The following is an 18,766-nucleotide window of genomic DNA, read 5'->3' as shown; positions in this document are numbered from 1 at the left end:
TGTGATTTGCCAGGGGGGACTAGGATTTCCTTCTGGTCTAAACATCCCTGCTTCTGCTGAATTATTTTAATCCCCCCCGTATTTTTTGGTCATACAGATAAGAGTAGGCTTACATCGTTCAAAACTGTAAACTTGTATTCATATAGGCTAACGACAAAAACAGTATAGGCCTACAGAGGATCTACTCAAACATGCAATGTAAGCGCTTCCCAATGAGAAAATGACAAGACAAGGGTGAAAATCTCGCTCTATGTAGGCTAAATCGCCCTGAATTAAAATGTAAAAACAAATCATATAATGTATTTGTCGAAATGTTGCGATATTGTTTCATTTAAGTTCATAATTATTCTATAAATGTTATTTAATTTAGCAGCATTACCACGAAGCACCGTGTTTCGATATTTATTTGAATAATACAAAATAAAATAAAAACTTAATTCACAAATTGCATGCCTTGTAAGGATCCAAAAATCCCTGTAGAATTTAATATTGAGTTGAACATTTTGTTCATGACAACAAATTAACATGCGTTTTTTCAGATTATATTTAGTTTTGCTTGGAAAAAGCTGGCCCAAACAAGTTTTATTTCATCAATTATTGAAATAATGAAATATTTAGTAATTAACTTTTGTGACAGAAATATCACTAGGCTACATGTAACTTAAATCATTTAATTCCTTCATTATCAACACTGTCTAGAATAGCGATTTAAGTGTGAATTGCGACTTCTCTTTGTGTTAAGTCAGCCTCAGACTCCGATAGCCTGTGGGGGGTTGGAGGGACATTGCTGGACAAAGGTGTTAATGTTCCTCTTTCATATGGAGAGTGTCGGATAGCCAGCCTGATGAGCAGGCAAAATTATAGTAAGGATAAATCTGTGTCCAAATGTAGACCCCATATCTTATTAAATTATAAATATTGTAGTTTATTTATTGTAGCCTATTTAAAGTTTTTTTCACACAAAATTTCAATTGAAGTTATTGTAAGGTGAATTCAACAAGGCATGCTGTGTCTTTGAAGCAACAATTAAAGGTTAAATAATTTTTTCGTGATTTGTATGGCTGACACGCAGCGACATATACAGTATTATCAGCTGTATGATGTGTTTTTACCCTGAAATGTTTAATTTCGAGAGAGAGACCCGCGCGCGCAGCGAGGGAGACTAAATAAACTTGTTAAAAAGAGATCCAGCGCGAGAGAGGCAAAGAGAAACGCATGTTTTTAATTTAATTATGTTTCTTTGGACAATTTTCGTTTTGTAGGCCTACTGTTTTAATTGTTTAATTTAGCTGTAATTTCTTTGGCAATACAAATTTAAAATGTCGCAAGAATAAGATTAGCCTAGTGTTTCTTATTTTGCATCGCAAAAGAAATAAACTCTAAACAAGATGCAACCCTGTTTTAAATTAAAAAATTTAAACCTTGAAATGTTCGAACTTGGTTTCAAACTTAAGTAATTTTAGTGTTCTTTTACATTACACAATAATTTCGCAGACTAAAGACGAGCTTCTTCATTTTCATTTTCTGATGCAATCGGCTGACAATCTTCCTTCATCAGTTTTTGTCGTTTGTGCAGCGGCTGCGGTTCTACAGGAATTAAGAAACTCTTGACTTTAAATAAGTAAACAGATATAAACAGTTACCTATTTAAGCATCAAGGTGGGAAAATATAAACGTAGGACAACATCGGTTAACAACATGTATGCTACAATGAGATTCGATCTCGGGTCGATTGAAGCTCCTCAAAGCTCGTGTCGTTGCGTTGATCACTGAGCTACCGTCTGTACGCTGATAAAGTTGTAAAGCCTCATTCATGTAGCCTAAATGTTTTTATTGCAATGTTTTATGTTGAAATGTTTTCATTATTTATTCAATTACATTTCAGTAGCCTAATTTCAGTATTGTGATTATGAATTATTTTAACTACGTTTCACTTGTTGAATTCATCTGCTACCAGCTTTCAATCGCTCTGAATCAGCGCGGTGCGGCAGCAGATTACACATTAGAGAGAATAAACCGGAATAAACGAACACTTTTCAGAGTCTATGATTGTAGCGCCTCTTAGCGGTAAAAGGCAGCAAATACACCACACATTTTACCGCCGCGGTGGAACGGCTGATGTGGGCATTGTCATGGCTTGCCTCGACATTTGCGTTTGAATAGCGCGCGTCCTCCGTGGGCGTGTCAGATTAACGCGTAATGAAGTGTAATGAGCTGGGGAAAAAAATACTGACAGCACTCTCTTTTCATACAGATTGCATAAACTGAGAATATTTGTTTTTTATATATATTACAAATTTATATAAAAATATATGGAAATGTGCTTATTTAAATTTTTATATAAATTTAAAAGAAGAGAATTTAAGCTTCATAAAGAAAAACCTCTCGTGCCTGTGTGACAAGTAATCGCGGAGTTACAGTTAATCTTAGGACGCGTTTCAGAATGGACATCAGTGACAGAGAGAACGCAGAACTCGCATCATGTTTGTTTTTCTTTATTTGGTGAAAAGCACAACACTTTGTTTTTATTGTGAGTATCCACAAAAAAAATAGAAACTTAACAGGATCTAATGATGTACAACACTTATATGTAAGATCAAAATTAACCGAGTATTTTGAGTCTCTTTTACACTGATAAGAAAAAAAGCGAGACAATCGCGCCGGCGCGATAGCCGACCCCAGGGGGTTAACAAAATGGCAGAAGTTAGCAAAATGCTAATAGCATAACAGCACCATTATGAGGTCTATAGGACAATTCAGCCCTCTCCAGGGTTATTATAATTAACTGAAACGGAAACTAAAATCATAAAAAAAAGCCATTTGTTACTTGAAATAAAATATGATAAGACAATGAGACATGAGAGCTATACATATACTCAAGGGCTGCATCCGAAATCGCATACTTCCCTACTATACAGTAGGAGAAAAACGGTATGACAAAAAAAAAAAAAGTAGTATGTCAAAATCAGTTGGCCTATTGGCCCTAATTGAGACCTGGATCAGACCAGAGGACACTGCCACACCTGCTGCCCTCTCCACTAACTTTCTCACACACCCTTCGCCTGACCGGGAGGGGTGGAGGTACTGGTTTGCTCATTCTCAACGATTGAAAATTTGATCCTTTACCATCTCTGTGTGACAACAGCTCATTTGAAAAGCATTCAATTACTATCCCCAGTCCTATTAAAATCCATTTTGTAGTCTTTGACTTACAAGTAGACTTGGCAGTTTCTTGGGGGGAGTTGGATGTGTTACTCTCATCCTTCCCTGAAGATGGTACTCCTCTCGTAGTTCTTGGAGACTTCAACAACCACCTAGAAAAGCCTCAGGCTGCTGATTTCCACACTCTGCTCGCCTCATTAGACCTCAAACGAGTATCTACTGCGGCTACTCACAAATCAGGTAACCAATTGGACCTTATTTACATGCGTTTCTGCTCCACTGACCATACACTGGTTACTCCACTGCACACCTCATATCACTTCCTCCTCACTCTTAACCCCAACCTGTCTCAGGACACAACACACATTTCTCCACAGGTCACCTTTCGGCGAAACCTACGCTCACTCTCATCCTCCCGCCTATCCTCTTTGGTCCACACTCCTCCCCCTAATCAGCTCTCATCACTAGATACTAACAGTGCAACTGAGACTCTTTTCTCCACTCTAACATCATGCTTGGTCAATTTCTGCGCCCTTTCATCCATGCCAGCCCGCGCCACCCCCTCTGCCCCCTGGTTATCTGATTTCCCTTGCAAACATCGTTCTAAACTCAGGGCTGCAGAAAGGAAGTGGCATAAATTGAAAGATCCCACTAACCTTGGGTTGTATCAATCCCTCCTCTCTTCCTTCTCAGCTAATGTCTCTACTGCTAAAATGACTTACTACCACAACAAAATTAACAATTATTCCGACTCTCGCACGCTTTTCAGATCCTTCTCCTCTCTTCTTAACCCTCCTCCTCCTCTTTCATCAACCCTAACAGCTGACGATTTTGCCACATTCTTCATAAATAAAACAACCGCCATCATTGGCCAATTTGCCACACCACAGACTGACACACACATCTTAATAGCTAACACACACATTCTCCACTCCTTCTCTCTGCTCTCGGAGGCAGAAGTCTCCAAACTCCTCCTTTCCAATCACCCTACTACCTGTCCGCTTGATCCTATTCCCACTTATCTTCAAGTCATTTCTTCCTCAGTTGTACCTGCACTTACTCACATCATAAACACCTCTCTTCACACTGGTACCTTTCCCACAGCATTTAAGCAGGCTTGGGTTAACCCAACTGCTTAAGAAACCCACTCTAAATCCAGCACATCTGGAAAATTACAGACCGGTATCCCTTCTTCCATTAATTCCTAAAACACTTGAACAAGTTGTTTTCAACCAAGTCTCTGCCTTTCTTACACAGAACAACCCCATGGACAACAACCAGTCTGGTTTCAAAAGCGGCCACTCAACTAAGACCGGCCTACTCTCGGTTATTGAAGCTCTGAGGCTGGCAAGAGCAGCATCCAAATCCTCAGTTCTCATCCTGCTGGATCTGTCTGGTGCGTTTGACAGTTAACCACCAGATCCTCCTGTCAATCCTAACAAATCCTCAGTTCTCATCCTGCTGGATCTGTCTGCTGCGTTTGACACAGTTAACCACCAGATCCTCCTGTCAATCCTAAAGACGAAGGGCATCTCAGGAACCGCACTCCAATGGTTCAAGTCTTACCTCTCAGGTAGGTCCTTTAGGATGTCGTAGAGGTGTGAGGTGTCTTAAGTCGCAACATCTAGCTACTGGGGTGCCTCAGGGCTCAGTGCTTGAACCACTTCTTTTCTCCATTTACATGTCATCACTAGGATCTGTCTTTCAGAAACATGGTTTCTCCTATCACTGTTATGCTGACGACACACAACTCTACCTCTCATTCCAACCAGAGGATCTGACGGTAGCTGCTCGCATCTCGGCCTGCCTGACAGACATTTCTTGCTGGATGAAGGACCACAACCTTCAACTAATCCTTGCAAAGACAGAGCTGCTTGTGGTTCCAGCCAACCCAACACGACACCACAACTTCTCCATTCAGCAAGGTTCATCATCCATAACTCCATCAAGGTCAGCCAGGAACCTTGGAGTTGTGATTGATGATCGATTGAACTTCACAGACCACATTGCTAGAACTTACCGGCCCTGCAGATTTGCCTTATACAACATTAGGAGGATCAGGCCCTTCTTATCAGAACATGCTACACAACCCCTTGTCGAAACTCTTGTTCTTTCCAGACTGGACTATTGTAATGCTCTCTTGGGAGGTCTTCCAGCTTGCACTGTCAAACTTCTGCAACTGATCCAGATGCTGCAGCTAGAGAGCTATTTATCGAGCTGAAGAGAGCACACTTTACACTCTCCACACACATTTGCACTGGTTGCCAATTGCCGCTCTCATCAAATTCAAGTCACTGATGCTTGCCTACAGCACAACCACCAGCTCTGCTCCCTTTTACCCAAACTCATTACTCCAGACTTATATTCCATCCATAAACTTGCATTCTGCAATTGAAAGTCGCTTGTGGTGCCATCTCAAAGAGGCACAAAATCACTTTCACGGACCTTCACCTGGATTGTTCCCTACTGGTGAAATGACCTGCCTAACTCAACCCGAGCTGCTGAGTCCACAGCCATTTTCAAGAAACGACTGAAGACTCATCTTTTTCGGCAACACTCGATCAATTAATACTAACACTTTCTTTTCTTTTCTATTTTCTTTCTTTTCTATTCCATATCTATTAAAAAAATACGTCTACCGTGTTAGACTTAACTGGGGATGGTCACAGCACTTACATATTGTTGTCCTGTTGCTAGTTTAATTGCTTCTACTGCTCTCCTCATTTATAAGTTGCTTTGGATAAAAGTTTCTGCTAAATGACTTAATGCAAATCTAAATTAATCATGCTTTTAGATTTCTGTCATTTAGGGTGCAAATATGCAGGGGCCCCTTCAATATGATATGATATGATATCTGATCTGATATGACATGGTATCTGATCTGATATTATATGATTTGTTACAGCAGGGCTCTGACCATATGAAGGGTCCCCTTCACAGCTAATAATATAATATAATATAATATAATATAATATAATATAATATAATATAATATAATAATACAATATAATACAATATAATATAATATAATATAATATAATATAACACTTTTATAAACCCTGTGTCCCAAGGGCGTAGGTTTAGGGGGGGACGCTAGGTACTAGTCCCAATCAATATTTTGAGACGACAAATTTGTCCCCACCAATATTTAGCAAGCTCCGTTAGGCTACACGCGCGGGCCGGGACTACTTTTTGTGCTTGCACTCATTGGCAGCGAGCGGGTGGTGTGTGCGTGCGTGTGTGTGTGTGCGCGTGACGACGCCGACGGTAAGTTACCAGGGCTGTCTCTCTGCCTGCCATATATAAAGGCCAGAGTAAAATATTTTAATATTTCGTTTTTTTGCCCCTTTTTGTACTTTGTAGATCAGCTATGTCACCCAAGAAGAAGAAAGGGGACATACAAAGCTTTTTCATAAAGCAGAGTGTAAGTAGGCAAAAATAACTAGCCACACAAATAACTAGCAGTAGTAGTGACTGACCAGGCTTTCAAATGCAGATTCTACTGTGGAAAACTGGTGATCCTGGTTACCCAGGATATTGTTACAGTTAAACCTAGCTTCTGCAATCTTTCAAGGTTAGGAGCATTAATTAGGGGTGTGCAGCACGGATAGACTCATAGAAGTCATGATAGAATGCTACGTTAGCAAGTCACTGAATGTTAATTAGCCTACCTTAACTTAGAATCTTGCAGTCATAAACAGTAGATCATCTGAGACATTTTTCGTTTCTACATTCTGTTTATGTAGCTAATGTATTTGTGAGTGTAGCTTGCTAGACACATGTGCTGGAAAAACATGTTGGCAATGTTAAAAAGGCAAAAGTTAACACTGTTGGTTATTCAAATATAATGAATCATTATTTGATTGATAATATCCAAATAACAATATCTGGTAGGAGGGTTGAACTTGCTAGGATATCAGCCACAGAATTTATGTTAAATAAAATGTTTGGTTGTTCAGCATTACACAGTCTCAGGTTTTTATTTTTTAAGAGTGCATTTTTGAGATTATACAGTTATACTAGCTCTTTATTGACAGTATACAGGATGCTGTATCGGGGTCAGGATAGAATATAATGAGATAAAGTAGATGTCCCCACCAAAGCTTAGACCAAACCTACGCCCATGCTGTGTCCTGTTGTCAGATTGACATCCATGAAATATTTGCAATCGTAATAATCCTGCATTTAAAATTCTACTTTGAAGACAAGAGACACTCTTATTTCTCATTTTTATATGACAACTAAAAACATCTTCCAGAACATTTATCACAGTTGCACTGCTATTGCATCACTCACAGGGATTGTAAGATGCTCGATCACAGTAGAATGAATGAGGATGAAGATTGCAGTGGTGAGTGTGATTCAGAGCAGTGGATTCAGCAGCAGTCTGACCTGGGGCTCTTCCCAGCCTCTGCTGCATCATCCGCCTCCTCACGCTCAAAGAGCAGTAGCTTTCCCTAATTAAATTGTTTTAATTAAATTAACGAGCATCACAAGCCAGACTCCAGCTGACCAACTTCAACCTTAGTTCAACTCATAAATCACTCAAATGATTGCATTCTGGTTTGCCGATAGGTCAGAAATAACAAAATGTCATGTTTGATTTTATGAAATCGTTAAATATCATGATTCTGTCTAGACAAGTGTTAGGGATGTGAAGTGCTGTCAGTGATTCAGTTAATCTCATGTTGTGTCCACTGTTGTAAGACTAGATTTTTTTCCTATGCAGTTGCTAGGGTGTTGCAAGGATGCTCTGGCAGCAATACAAGTAGAAATTTGAATTAGAAACAAAATAAATTTGTTGTCCATTTAATCACCCAAAAGAAGAAAATCTTTAAGTCCAGTTGCTTAACCGTGTAAGGCCTGACATATGAAAATAATAGTCAGAAAAATATATTCTTTTTTAAAGTAGGGGAAGACCTCTCTTTAACAAGCTGCATGATTTGACATAATTGTTCATCCAGTTATGCAGTTTAATAAACTGGGTTTAAATCAATGACCTTTTGTATGAGAAATATTAATAATAGGGATGCTTGCATTGCCAAACACCAGTAATTATGTACTGAGATTGAGAATGACAGACAGGGCTGAATGTGTATTTAGTCATTCAAATATGTCAAAAGTACCATTTAAACGAGCTGTATAGGCTTATTGCTTTTGCTTAAAAAACAGAGGAAGAGACAGCGAAAGAGTGACAAACAAATAATCAAAAAGTATAAAGGAGTATTAAAGGGAAGTTTAGTTCCACAGCATAAGCGTGACGTTTTTGGACTGAATTCTAATACAAACCAATTATTTGCTTATTATGTAATGCAAGGTACTCAAAATACCATTGAAAAACATCATATCTTTAGTGTTTTTTTTTTGTACCAATCTAAAAAGGGGTTTAATTTTCAAAGCACAGTGCTCAGTATTTTTGTCTTGATTTCCAGTACAGAAGGTCATTTTGCTCAAGTCAGTCAAGTACCTGGCTGCAGCACACTTTTTTTAGCATCTCGATTCATGAGCATCTCATTGCACCTCGCTGTCACGCTATGAATGATTGTCACCATGAACTTTTTCTTGACACAAACTGTTGCCTGACGAATTAGCAGACTTGACACCATAACCAATTAGAAAATGAGAAATGAGTTAACACATTTGAGTTTAGTTGATACTTAGGCTAGATGTCGCTTGTTGGCAAAAAAGACATACAATAATGATAGAAAATCATCCTTAAAAAAGGATATTGTAATGGATAGTCCACTGAAGGCTAACAGAGTGCAGTTTATTGATAACTGGGAAACAAGATACAAAACAAACAGAACTAAGACACGGCATAAACATGAGCACTAGAACTTGACTTGAACATCACTATAAAAGACTTGACAAACTCACCAACAGTGGATTACATGAACAAAGCGACAATGGGAACATGAGAGCTACATATACTCAAGGGCTGCATCCGAAATCGCATACTTCCCTACTATACTGAACAAAATTATAAACGCAACACTTGTTTTTGCCCCCATTTTTCATGAGCTGATCTCAAAGATCTAAGACTTTTTCTATGTACACAAAAGGCCTATTTCTCTCAAAAATTGTTCACAAATCTGTCTAAATCTGTGTTAGTGAAGACTTCTTTGCCGAGATAATCCATCCACCTCACAGGTGTGTGACAGCGTGATTATTGCACAGGTGTGCCTTAGGCTGGCCACAATAAAAGGCCACTCTAAAATGTGCCGTTTTATCACACAGCACAATGCCAAAGATGTCGCAAGTTTTAAGGGAGCGTGCAATTGGCATGCTGACTAACTGAGCTGTTGCCCGTGAATTGAATGTTCATTTCTCTACCATAAGCCGTCTCTAAAGGCGTTTCAGAGAATTTGGCAGTACATCCAACCTGCCTCACAACCGTAGACCACGTGCAACCACACCAGCCCAGGACCTCCACATCCAGCATCTTCACCTCCAAGATCGTCTGAGACCAGCCACCCGGACAGCTTCTGCAACAATCTGTTTGCATAACCAAAGAGTTTCTGCACAAACTGTCAGAAACCGTCTCAGGGAAGCTCATCTGCATGCTCGTCTTCCTTATCGGGGTCTCGACCTGACTGCAGTTCGTCGTCGTAACCGACTTGAGTGGGCAAATGCTCACATTCGATGACGTCTGGCACTTTGGAGAGGTGTTCTCTTCACAGATGAATCCCGGTTTTCACTGTACAGGGCAGATGGCAGATGGCATGTATGGCATCGCGTGGGTGAGCGGTTTGCTGATGTCAACGTTGTGGATCGAGTGGCCCATGGTGGCGGTGGGGTTCTGGTATGGGCAGGCGTATGTTATGGACAACGAACACACGTGCATTTTATTGATGGCATTTTGAATGCACAGAGATACCGTGACAAGATCCTGAGGCCCATTGTTGTGCCATTCATCCACGACCATCACCTCATGTTGCAGCATGATAATGCACGGCCCCATGCTGCAAGGATCTGTACACAATTCTTGAATGCTGAAAACATCCCAGTTCTTGCATGGCCAGCATACTCACCGGACATGTCACCTATTGAGCATGTTTGGGATGCTCTGGATGGGCGTATACGACGGCGTATTCCAGGTCCTGCCAATATCCAGCAACTTTGCACAGCCATTGAAGAGGAGTGGACCAACATTCCACAGGCCACAATCAACAACCTGATCAACTCTATGCGAAGGAGATGTGTTGCACTGCGTGAGGCAAATGGTGGTCACACCGGATACTGACTGGTAGATCACGTGATAATGACAACATGGCGAATGTAGTACATCCAGATATACACTCATACTATATAGAACACACTTTTTTAGCGGTCGGGAAAAAATTATTCAAAATTAGGAAATACTCAAGAGAGTATGCGAGACTTAGGCTTACGATGCTTTTGGGAACGTTGCTTTATGGCCTCTTGACAGCCAATGTCAAAACCAACCACCTGACAGTTTAATGTAATGTTAACCCATAAAGCTAAGTGGTTTCTTAAGTTTGATAATTAATCTGCTATGTCATGTTTATGACATGTTTATGACAGGTTGTGTTGTATTAGTAATGTCAAGTTGTCATGGCAAAGACACTGACAGGTTATGATGTATTGGTTTATGTCAAGGTGTCAAAACGGACATCTCAAACAATGTCATTGCATTAAAAATTTCATAATTGAGCAATTGACACTTAATGACAGTTGTCATAAACATGCATAAAACCTCCTTCATATTCATGACATGTGTACAGGACACATGTCATGAATATGAAGGAGGTTTTATATTTATGATTATGAAGGTGTCATGACAGTCTTATGCACACCCCTTCAAGTAAAGTGTTACCGATATTTTTTTCCAGGAGAACAAGACAAAGATACTGATTACAAAACTGATTTTTTTTCTTTTCAATGTAGCTGTGACTGCAGCAGACTATATTTATTTCTGCACCCCAGCAGCACAGTCACAAATAGCAATGACAGCAAGCAAATACGACAGAAACCGAAAGCAGAACACAGACCGACTATCAGCCGAAACACAAAGTGACAAAGAATTAATGGAAACTATAACCATTCTGTATGTCATTACTGTCAAACGCAAGAAGAATGAGAAGAATCTAAACTGTAGTCCCAATAGTACAGAGGAGCTTACTATCAAGATCCTACAGCTCACCACATAATGCCAGAGGATGCAGGAACAAGAAGTCCCGCTGTAAACAACAAACCTTCTGAGACAGTGAACACGTACTAGACAGTCAGGGCACCACACACTCGGACATGAGGACATGCACTGGCTGAAAACTCCTTGTTCTCCAGCAAGGCCAACTATAGATGGAGCATGTTTTCACCTTTACTTTTTTTCTGTTACTGCTGATCAGTGTTTAGTAAGAGTTTTCATTATGACTGTCAAATGATTGCAAACTTTAATTGAATTAATTACATGATATGCCAATTATTTAATTGAATTAATCACAACTAGCCACATTAATTAAATTTGTTGAGATAGTTGACTATGGTAATTTAATAACGACATCGTCTCCGGCTCTGTTCTCACACGTAGATGCATTCCGGAATTGATCCCGACAATGTTACAAGGGTCAGATACCAGTATCAAATTCCTAGTTTGCATTCACACAGAAGGCTCTCTGTAATTTTAAGGAATTCAAGGCCAGTGTGAATGTAGCTTTAGGGCCGTTCACACATGGGGCATGTTCTTGCAATCCGTCTTTTGGCCATTCAAAATTACAGTATCTGTGCATTCTGCCAAATTTATTTTTCATTCGTAACTATCAATTTAAGTAAAAAAAAAAAACTGACATAAAATAATTTTAGCTCAGAAATGAAAACATGCATCATACAACATATTCAACATTCAATCACAACTGAAATTGCTAAAAATCTTAGTGTTTTTTCTAATCTCTTAACTCTGGTAGGTTAAGGGATGTTCCCATTCATTCTCAAACGTACGGCCATATTAAAAACAGATCTTGTCCTTAGGCATTTCATTACTGATGGTAGAACATTTCCGCTGGAACGCCATCTGATTGAGCTCAGTGAGATGAAAATGAGTGTTCCCCGCACATCCCAGCGGCTCCAGACCGCTCTGTTTGCCATTTAATGAGGTTTTTGCGGCCCTTGGGCCGAAGCTGGACGTACAAACAAATGCGAGGGTGGAAACTATTCACAGACTATAAAACGACTGCTCACATCACATATATTAATTCAGCTCTCAGATTTGTAGATTACAACTGAAATGTCACACATACTAATTTCAAATCAGTGTATGACTTCTACTCAAACAAATTTGTAACACTGTTGGACAACAAGCATTTTCACAAACCACCCCCCTAATAGCTCTGGGTGGACTCCTTTAACAAGTTCCATGGGCTTGTTTTAGCCTCAGTGCTTTATCCTCAAGATAAAGCTGCTGTTCCTCATTAATTACGAATTGAATGTTTCAGTTTATTGTCACCACTATGGCTTTTCAATTAAGCAGCTGTTTTTACTGAGGGCAATACGGCTTCACTGCACCGTGACGAACAGGCGCACAACCACACCCTCTTTTCAGAGATACACATTAGCCAAATAAGCTAGTTTCACACTGGCTTCCTCTACTCGTGGATGGATGTCACTGATGCAGATATGGCCAAATCTGAGGTACAATTTCTGGGTAGGAGCTAAGGCTCTACCTGAACTGATGCTGAATTAGTATGTCCAGTACGGGTTTGGTGGTAGAGTAATTGGAGTATGATGTTACCAATGGAAAGTAACTGTAACTGAAAGTAAATGTAATTGTGTTGTAGTAATAAATTTGACATTGATATGAGGGTAGGTAGGCAGGCATAATCAGAGGCATAAGGTACTGTAAGTAGTAGGCCTACATACACTGAAACAATAACAAAACAATGCATTGACATTTACTTTTTTTACTTTTGATACTTAACTACTGTTAAAAACGAGTACTTTTGTACTTTTACTTAAGTAAAAATCGGTCTTTACAACTTTTACTTGTAACGGAGTAATATTTGACCTCTCAAGTAAGAAAGTTGTGTACTTTGTCCACCTCTGAATTAGAGTATGGTGTTACCAATGGAACAGGGAATTCTATTCCCAGGAAATGTGTGTTCATAAAAATACTTTGGATAGTGGGTTTGCCAAATGTGTAAAAGTAAATTCTGACTTAGAATATTAACATGACTTGACTTCAAATTACCTTTCTTCAAATGAGATTGCAAAGTGTTAATGAAGAATCTTTCAGCAGTTTTTGTCCATACAATTAAAGTCAACGGGGTACAACATTGTTAAGCTCATTGGTTCTTGCATGTCACGTGACTTGTCATGATGTCATAAGCCCCTTTCACACAGCGTGTTGATCCCGGGAAATTGCCGGGAAATTGCCAGAACGCCTTCTGTGTGAACGCAAACACGAGCCGGGATTGATGCCGGGATCGAGGCCGGGTTGGGGACCTAGTAACATTGCCGGGATCAGTCCCGGAACGCGCGCTGTGTGAACAAAAGCCATAACCAATGCCGTGTCGTAATGATGACGCTGAAGTGAAGTGAAAGCAGGCTAGTGAAACCGTAGTAATGCGCTAGTTTATGATCGAATCAGAGAAAAAAATGCACAAGCATGGTTTCTCCAGAGAGAAATCGCAGCTCATAAGCAAAGTATACACGCTGCTGATACATTACATGTCACATCGATGTCACGTGTCTTTACGGGATTTTTACGGGTTGTGTGTGAATGCACTCTCTGATTCCGGAAAATCACTGGCAGTGTGAATGAACCAAAATCAAACGAACCCGGGTCAAATCCCGGGTCGCTTTATCCGTGTATTTTCTGGAATCTCTGTGTGAAAGGGGCTATAAAGTGATCGTATTACCTCAGAATACTTTGATTAAACCACTGGACTACTTTTATGTCTTCTTTATGTCCAACTTCTAACTGTAAACTTTTGGACCCAATTGACTATGTGTGGACAAAACAGCAAGATACAATAAAATCTCTCATTTGTGTCCGGCAGAGAACAGAAAGTCATACAGGTTTTGAATGACATGAAGCTGAGTAGACAATGTCAGACTTTATTCTTTTGTGTGAACAAACCAGGTCGGGACACCTGCATGCAAAACACTATTTTATGGCTCCTGAACACTTTTAATATAGAGAATGGTTGTTTTTATGGGGGTTGTCCTTTATGCAGCTTCACAACCATTTTTTTTTTTTTTATCTACAAACAAAAGAATCACAAGGTTTGAGCGAATGCGGGCAAGTATGATAACTTTGTAAGAACACTTTTTTCTTGATTGAGTTTGAGACAGAACACTGTCAATAAGGGTTAGGTTCCCAAACTAATGAGCTATATCCCGAAAGCAGGCATTTCTCCCCATAAAGAAGAAGAGAGAGGTATTACACAGCGATTTTGTCCTTTTTTTCGGTCTGAATTGACCTCTCTAACAATCCCACGGGGCAACTTTTAAATAATGTTCTCCTGCTATTAAAAGCTATGATCCGTTGTAGTACTGACCATCACTTGTGTCTTATCGAGTGTAATTCATCATAACGCAAAACTGTTATGCGAGACCAGATGGGAACATGTGTCCATGATGATAAATGACACTAGCTGTTTTATGGTTTCTCTCAGATTTATTATTGGTCAGCTGCATACTGGGAAGATACTCTTTTCATTTTTTAAATGATGATACTATTTATTTTTAATACATTAGTTGCCAATCCGCTGACAGAAACCATAAAATATAGATGAAGGGAAAAGTTTAGTCGACATACTATCTTTATCATCATAGAAACATCATTGGATAAACATTCCTCATGTACAACTCCAAAAACATTTCCTATATTCACAATTCACTGCAGTTTCCAGCTGAAATCAGTGTTTTACTGACAGTAAAAGTATTGTATTTATTTTTACACAAATTATGATTACAGGGGCAGATTATTAATTAATTGGAGTTCCTTGCACAATGCTATGTTATGACTATAGTGCATTTACATTTTACAGCTACTAATTGGCCATTTAATTTCTGAACTTCCGAGACACTGTAAGTAAAACAGACTTTAGAGACAATGGATAAAAATAAGAAAAGGACCCTATAGTTATCTCACTTGTGTTTCCTCTGGCAGTTTCAGATCTCAACAATATTCAGAACTCTGAAATATCAGTGTAAACTTAAATAGAAAGACCAGAGCTTATGTATCCACATTAAATGTATAGCTCTAACTAGACACCAACGTTTATCTCATTTGATTCTATTGTATTCTTTCTAAGGAATTTTGGGATGTTCTCATGTTCCTCTGTAGCATCAGAAACATGGTAATTGAATATGCAGATATCTTATATGATGGCTAATCCTTCACATTTCATGTATCAAACACATATGAACATACACACTTAACACAAGGACCCTAAAAATGAGCAAAAACAACCCAACCGCTTCAATGCCTGAAACCAGAGTGATCAGACAAGCTATAAAGCACAAACACATTTTCAAATTTCCCTTATATATCTAAGCTCAATGCCACACTGTACTGTACTCAAGCTCAAGGTCTAAAGCCTTGATGACACAGCATTTGTCCTTGAGAATGTCCCTTCCTTGTGATCCCCAGTCCTCTGCAGGAGAATCCCAAGAGAGCGAGAAAGAGAGAGAGAGAGAGAGAGAGAGAGAGAGAGAGAGAGAGAGAGAGAGAGAGAGAGAGAGAGAGAGAGAGAAAGAAAGCGAGAGAGAGCTGCCGAGCATCTAAGGAAGTTCCCTTTTCATTCCACTGTGTCAAACTGACACTTCTAGCATCCAATATAACCACCAATTCAAGCGTTAAGCAGAAACACTATACAGCAACCAATGTGACAAGAAATGTAAAACCAGTTCAATCTGAGAATATTTGATAAAAAAAAATACAAAAAAATGTTTGAGAATCATGCTGATTATCAAGTTTTTTATAAAGTGTTTTTGCAGAACACAAGATTGCAAAGGGCATTTAAACGAAAGCAAGCAGCATGTATTCGGTTTCCAGCCTCTCTTTGCTGTACCGCAGAGCTCTTTTAGTGCACACCATTGTCTGTGGTCTCCCTGTGATCTGCTCTTACGGCAGCTGAACCAACGAGCCGCAGCATATTGTCTTGCCGCTGTTCGGTGGTGGAGAGGAGGGTGTCGTTCCTATTGCCCCTCTGGGGAAACGCGGCAGCTGTCAGCGGGACTGACCTTTGGAAACTCTCCAGGAAAGAGACCAGCTCCCATTGACGGACGGAGTAAACACCCACCAGCCGACAGCTCTCGGCTGACTTTGCCCTTGCGCACTGTTCCGGGACCAGCTTCCCGTGAGGGGTCTGTGACTCCAGTCTTTGTGAGGTGTGACAGAAAGCTGACCCGAGATCAGTGTGCAACACAAGTTCAACAAAAACTAACCGATAAAAGCTGATAGAGACGCGCCGACTGGGACAAACACTCCAAGCTCGGGACCATTGCAGCCCTTCCAATCAAACATCTTAAAGCATCACTAGGGATCACTTTAGAGACCACTTTTCTTCAGACTCAACCTATTAAAGATGCTTTAGAAGAGTTACCCAAGAGTAACATATGTATGAATCACACTGCAGTACTCTAGCATTCAGCGAGGCCACTCTCGAACGGGCTTCCCTCTCCGCTGCACGATTAAGTCATAACCATCTAATGCCGTGGACAATCTTTCCAGAATCCAGCACAGCACGTATCCGGATTATCCCATTTTGCAGCACCTCTGAGAATAAAACACATTGATAAACCACACACCTGACTGCAGTGATCTCCTCGGTCCTAATCCTCAATGAGCGTCTGGGCCATACACCAGCGAGGCACTTAAGGGTTAACGTTTCAGCGGCGCGTGGATGTCTCCTGCTCGTGCTCTTCCATCAGCCCGAGAAACTGCAGTCATTCCCCCTCTCCACTCGTTACTGCAGCACTACACACACACACACTCCAGTGAACACACACATACACCCCTCCCCTCCTCCTGTGCGCTTTCTCAGCCACTTTCTCTCTCCCACAGAGAAATCCCCCCCCCCCCCTCTCAAATACACACACCCTTTTCCCTCTCTCTCTCCGTTTTCCTTCCCCCACCCTTCCCATTCCATCCTATTCCTAAGCTGCCTGATTGGAGATGCTGCTCACACAGCTCTGCATACATCCCGCTTCTTTTTTTCTCATGTCTCCATCTCTTGCGCTGTGGGGTAATCAGCTCGGGTCAATATGAAACACTGCCATGCCGTCCTCATCAGACTCTGTGACCTCAAAACACCCTGTTGTTTTTCACCTAAATGTAGTCTGTGAGACTGTAAAAATGCAATACTGAATGGCTCTCTGGACAGAGGAGGGACAATGGAGCGATTGAATGAATTTATAAAGAGGGGTGCTGCAGAGGTTTTGCTGTTCACAATATGTTGCAGCAGAGAGAATGAAAGACAGAGGAAAACCATAAAGATAGGGCGTGAGAATAGCCGTGGACTTATGTGTAAGGGATAATGTACAGTCAGCTGTCATTATTGCTAAATAAACTCACTGTACATTATTCCACTTATTACGTGACAACTTGCCTAGTAAATAAATATATGGAGATGCAGAGTGACATGAGCGACATGAGACTAGCACACAAGCCTGGGACAATGGTCAGCTTTGTACAGGTTAGTGTTATTACAAAAACATATCCGAGTAGAGAATGCCACGATTGACCAATCAGAACCATTTCAGAGAGCTGTGTATTAAAAAATAACTAAATAATCAGTGTGGTAATACTAATGAACCATAGCTATTTTTTAATTTTAATTATTTAATAATAATAATAATAAAACATTCTCTGACCATTTTATCTGTTTACTTGCATGTCATTTCACCATTAACCAATATTAGAGAACCATGAACGTGATAATGTGTCGTTAAGTTATTATTATTATATATATATTTTTTTACGTTATTCTGTTTTGCCAAGCAGATCTATACAGGTGGAGCTGGGGAAGGTGGAGGGTTTCTGAAAGCATACTGCTCTGCTAAGGCAAACGCTGACCAAGTATTTGAAGGTTGAGCAGCGAGCTCATTGGCTACTGATACAGCCGTAACCAATCAGCTGTGCCCTATAGAGAATGATGCGATTGCAAGCAGATTAAGTTAAGGACTATCAACCTGCGCCATCTAGAGTTTCATGACAGAACTTTGTATAGTTTATGTAAGGGATAATGTACATCCAGTCGGTTGTTGTTGATGTACATTATCCCGCTTATTACACGGCTACTTGCCACATTAGTAAATAATTAGACACAAAATATTGATCTGAGTCTAAATATTTTATTAGCTCTTTAAACGCAAAGCTTATGCGGAGAGAGCAGTTGCTACTGCGGTAAGTTCAAACTAGACGGATATTTAAGGGATATGGTATACAGTCATACCACTTATTACACAGAATTTCGCCACATAAATAATTATGGAGATAAGAGTTTTTAAAGTTTAGAAACGTTTTAAAATAGTCACAAAATGGCAGCAGCTGCGTTTGTATGAAACAAGAGAGAGCGCGTCCACGATACTGGATGGCATAATTAAATAACTGTACACAAAATATTGATTCGACTGAGTT

At 40.0% G+C, this 18,766-nt stretch overlaps 1 protein-coding gene across 4 annotated transcripts in view; it reads right to left on the bottom strand.

The window, feature by feature from the left end:
• syt2a (synaptotagmin IIa) overlaps window positions 1–18,766 on the bottom strand; it is a 105,411-nt gene that overhangs the window by 43,036 nt on the left and 43,609 nt on the right. For 2 of the 4 annotated variants that reach the window (XM_056238359.1, XM_056238363.1), the window contains exon 1: window positions 16,936–17,152. The exons of the other annotated variants lie outside the window; for them this stretch is intronic. The gene's annotated coding sequence lies outside the window, so the exon portion shown is untranslated. Of the gene's footprint in view, window positions 1–16,935; window positions 17,153–18,766 lie in introns of those variants that run through there. 4 annotated transcript variants of the gene reach the window in all.

Source organism: Rhinichthys klamathensis, unplaced genomic scaffold (genome assembly GCF_029890125.1).
Source record: "Rhinichthys klamathensis goyatoka isolate OS25496 unplaced genomic scaffold, OSU_Roscu_1.1 h1tg000521l_1, whole genome shotgun sequence".
Classification (NCBI taxonomy): Eukaryota; Metazoa; Chordata; class Actinopteri; order Cypriniformes; family Leuciscidae; genus Rhinichthys; species Rhinichthys klamathensis.
Note: the sequence above shows the minus strand (reverse complement) of the source record. Positions and strands in the feature narration are given on the sequence as shown.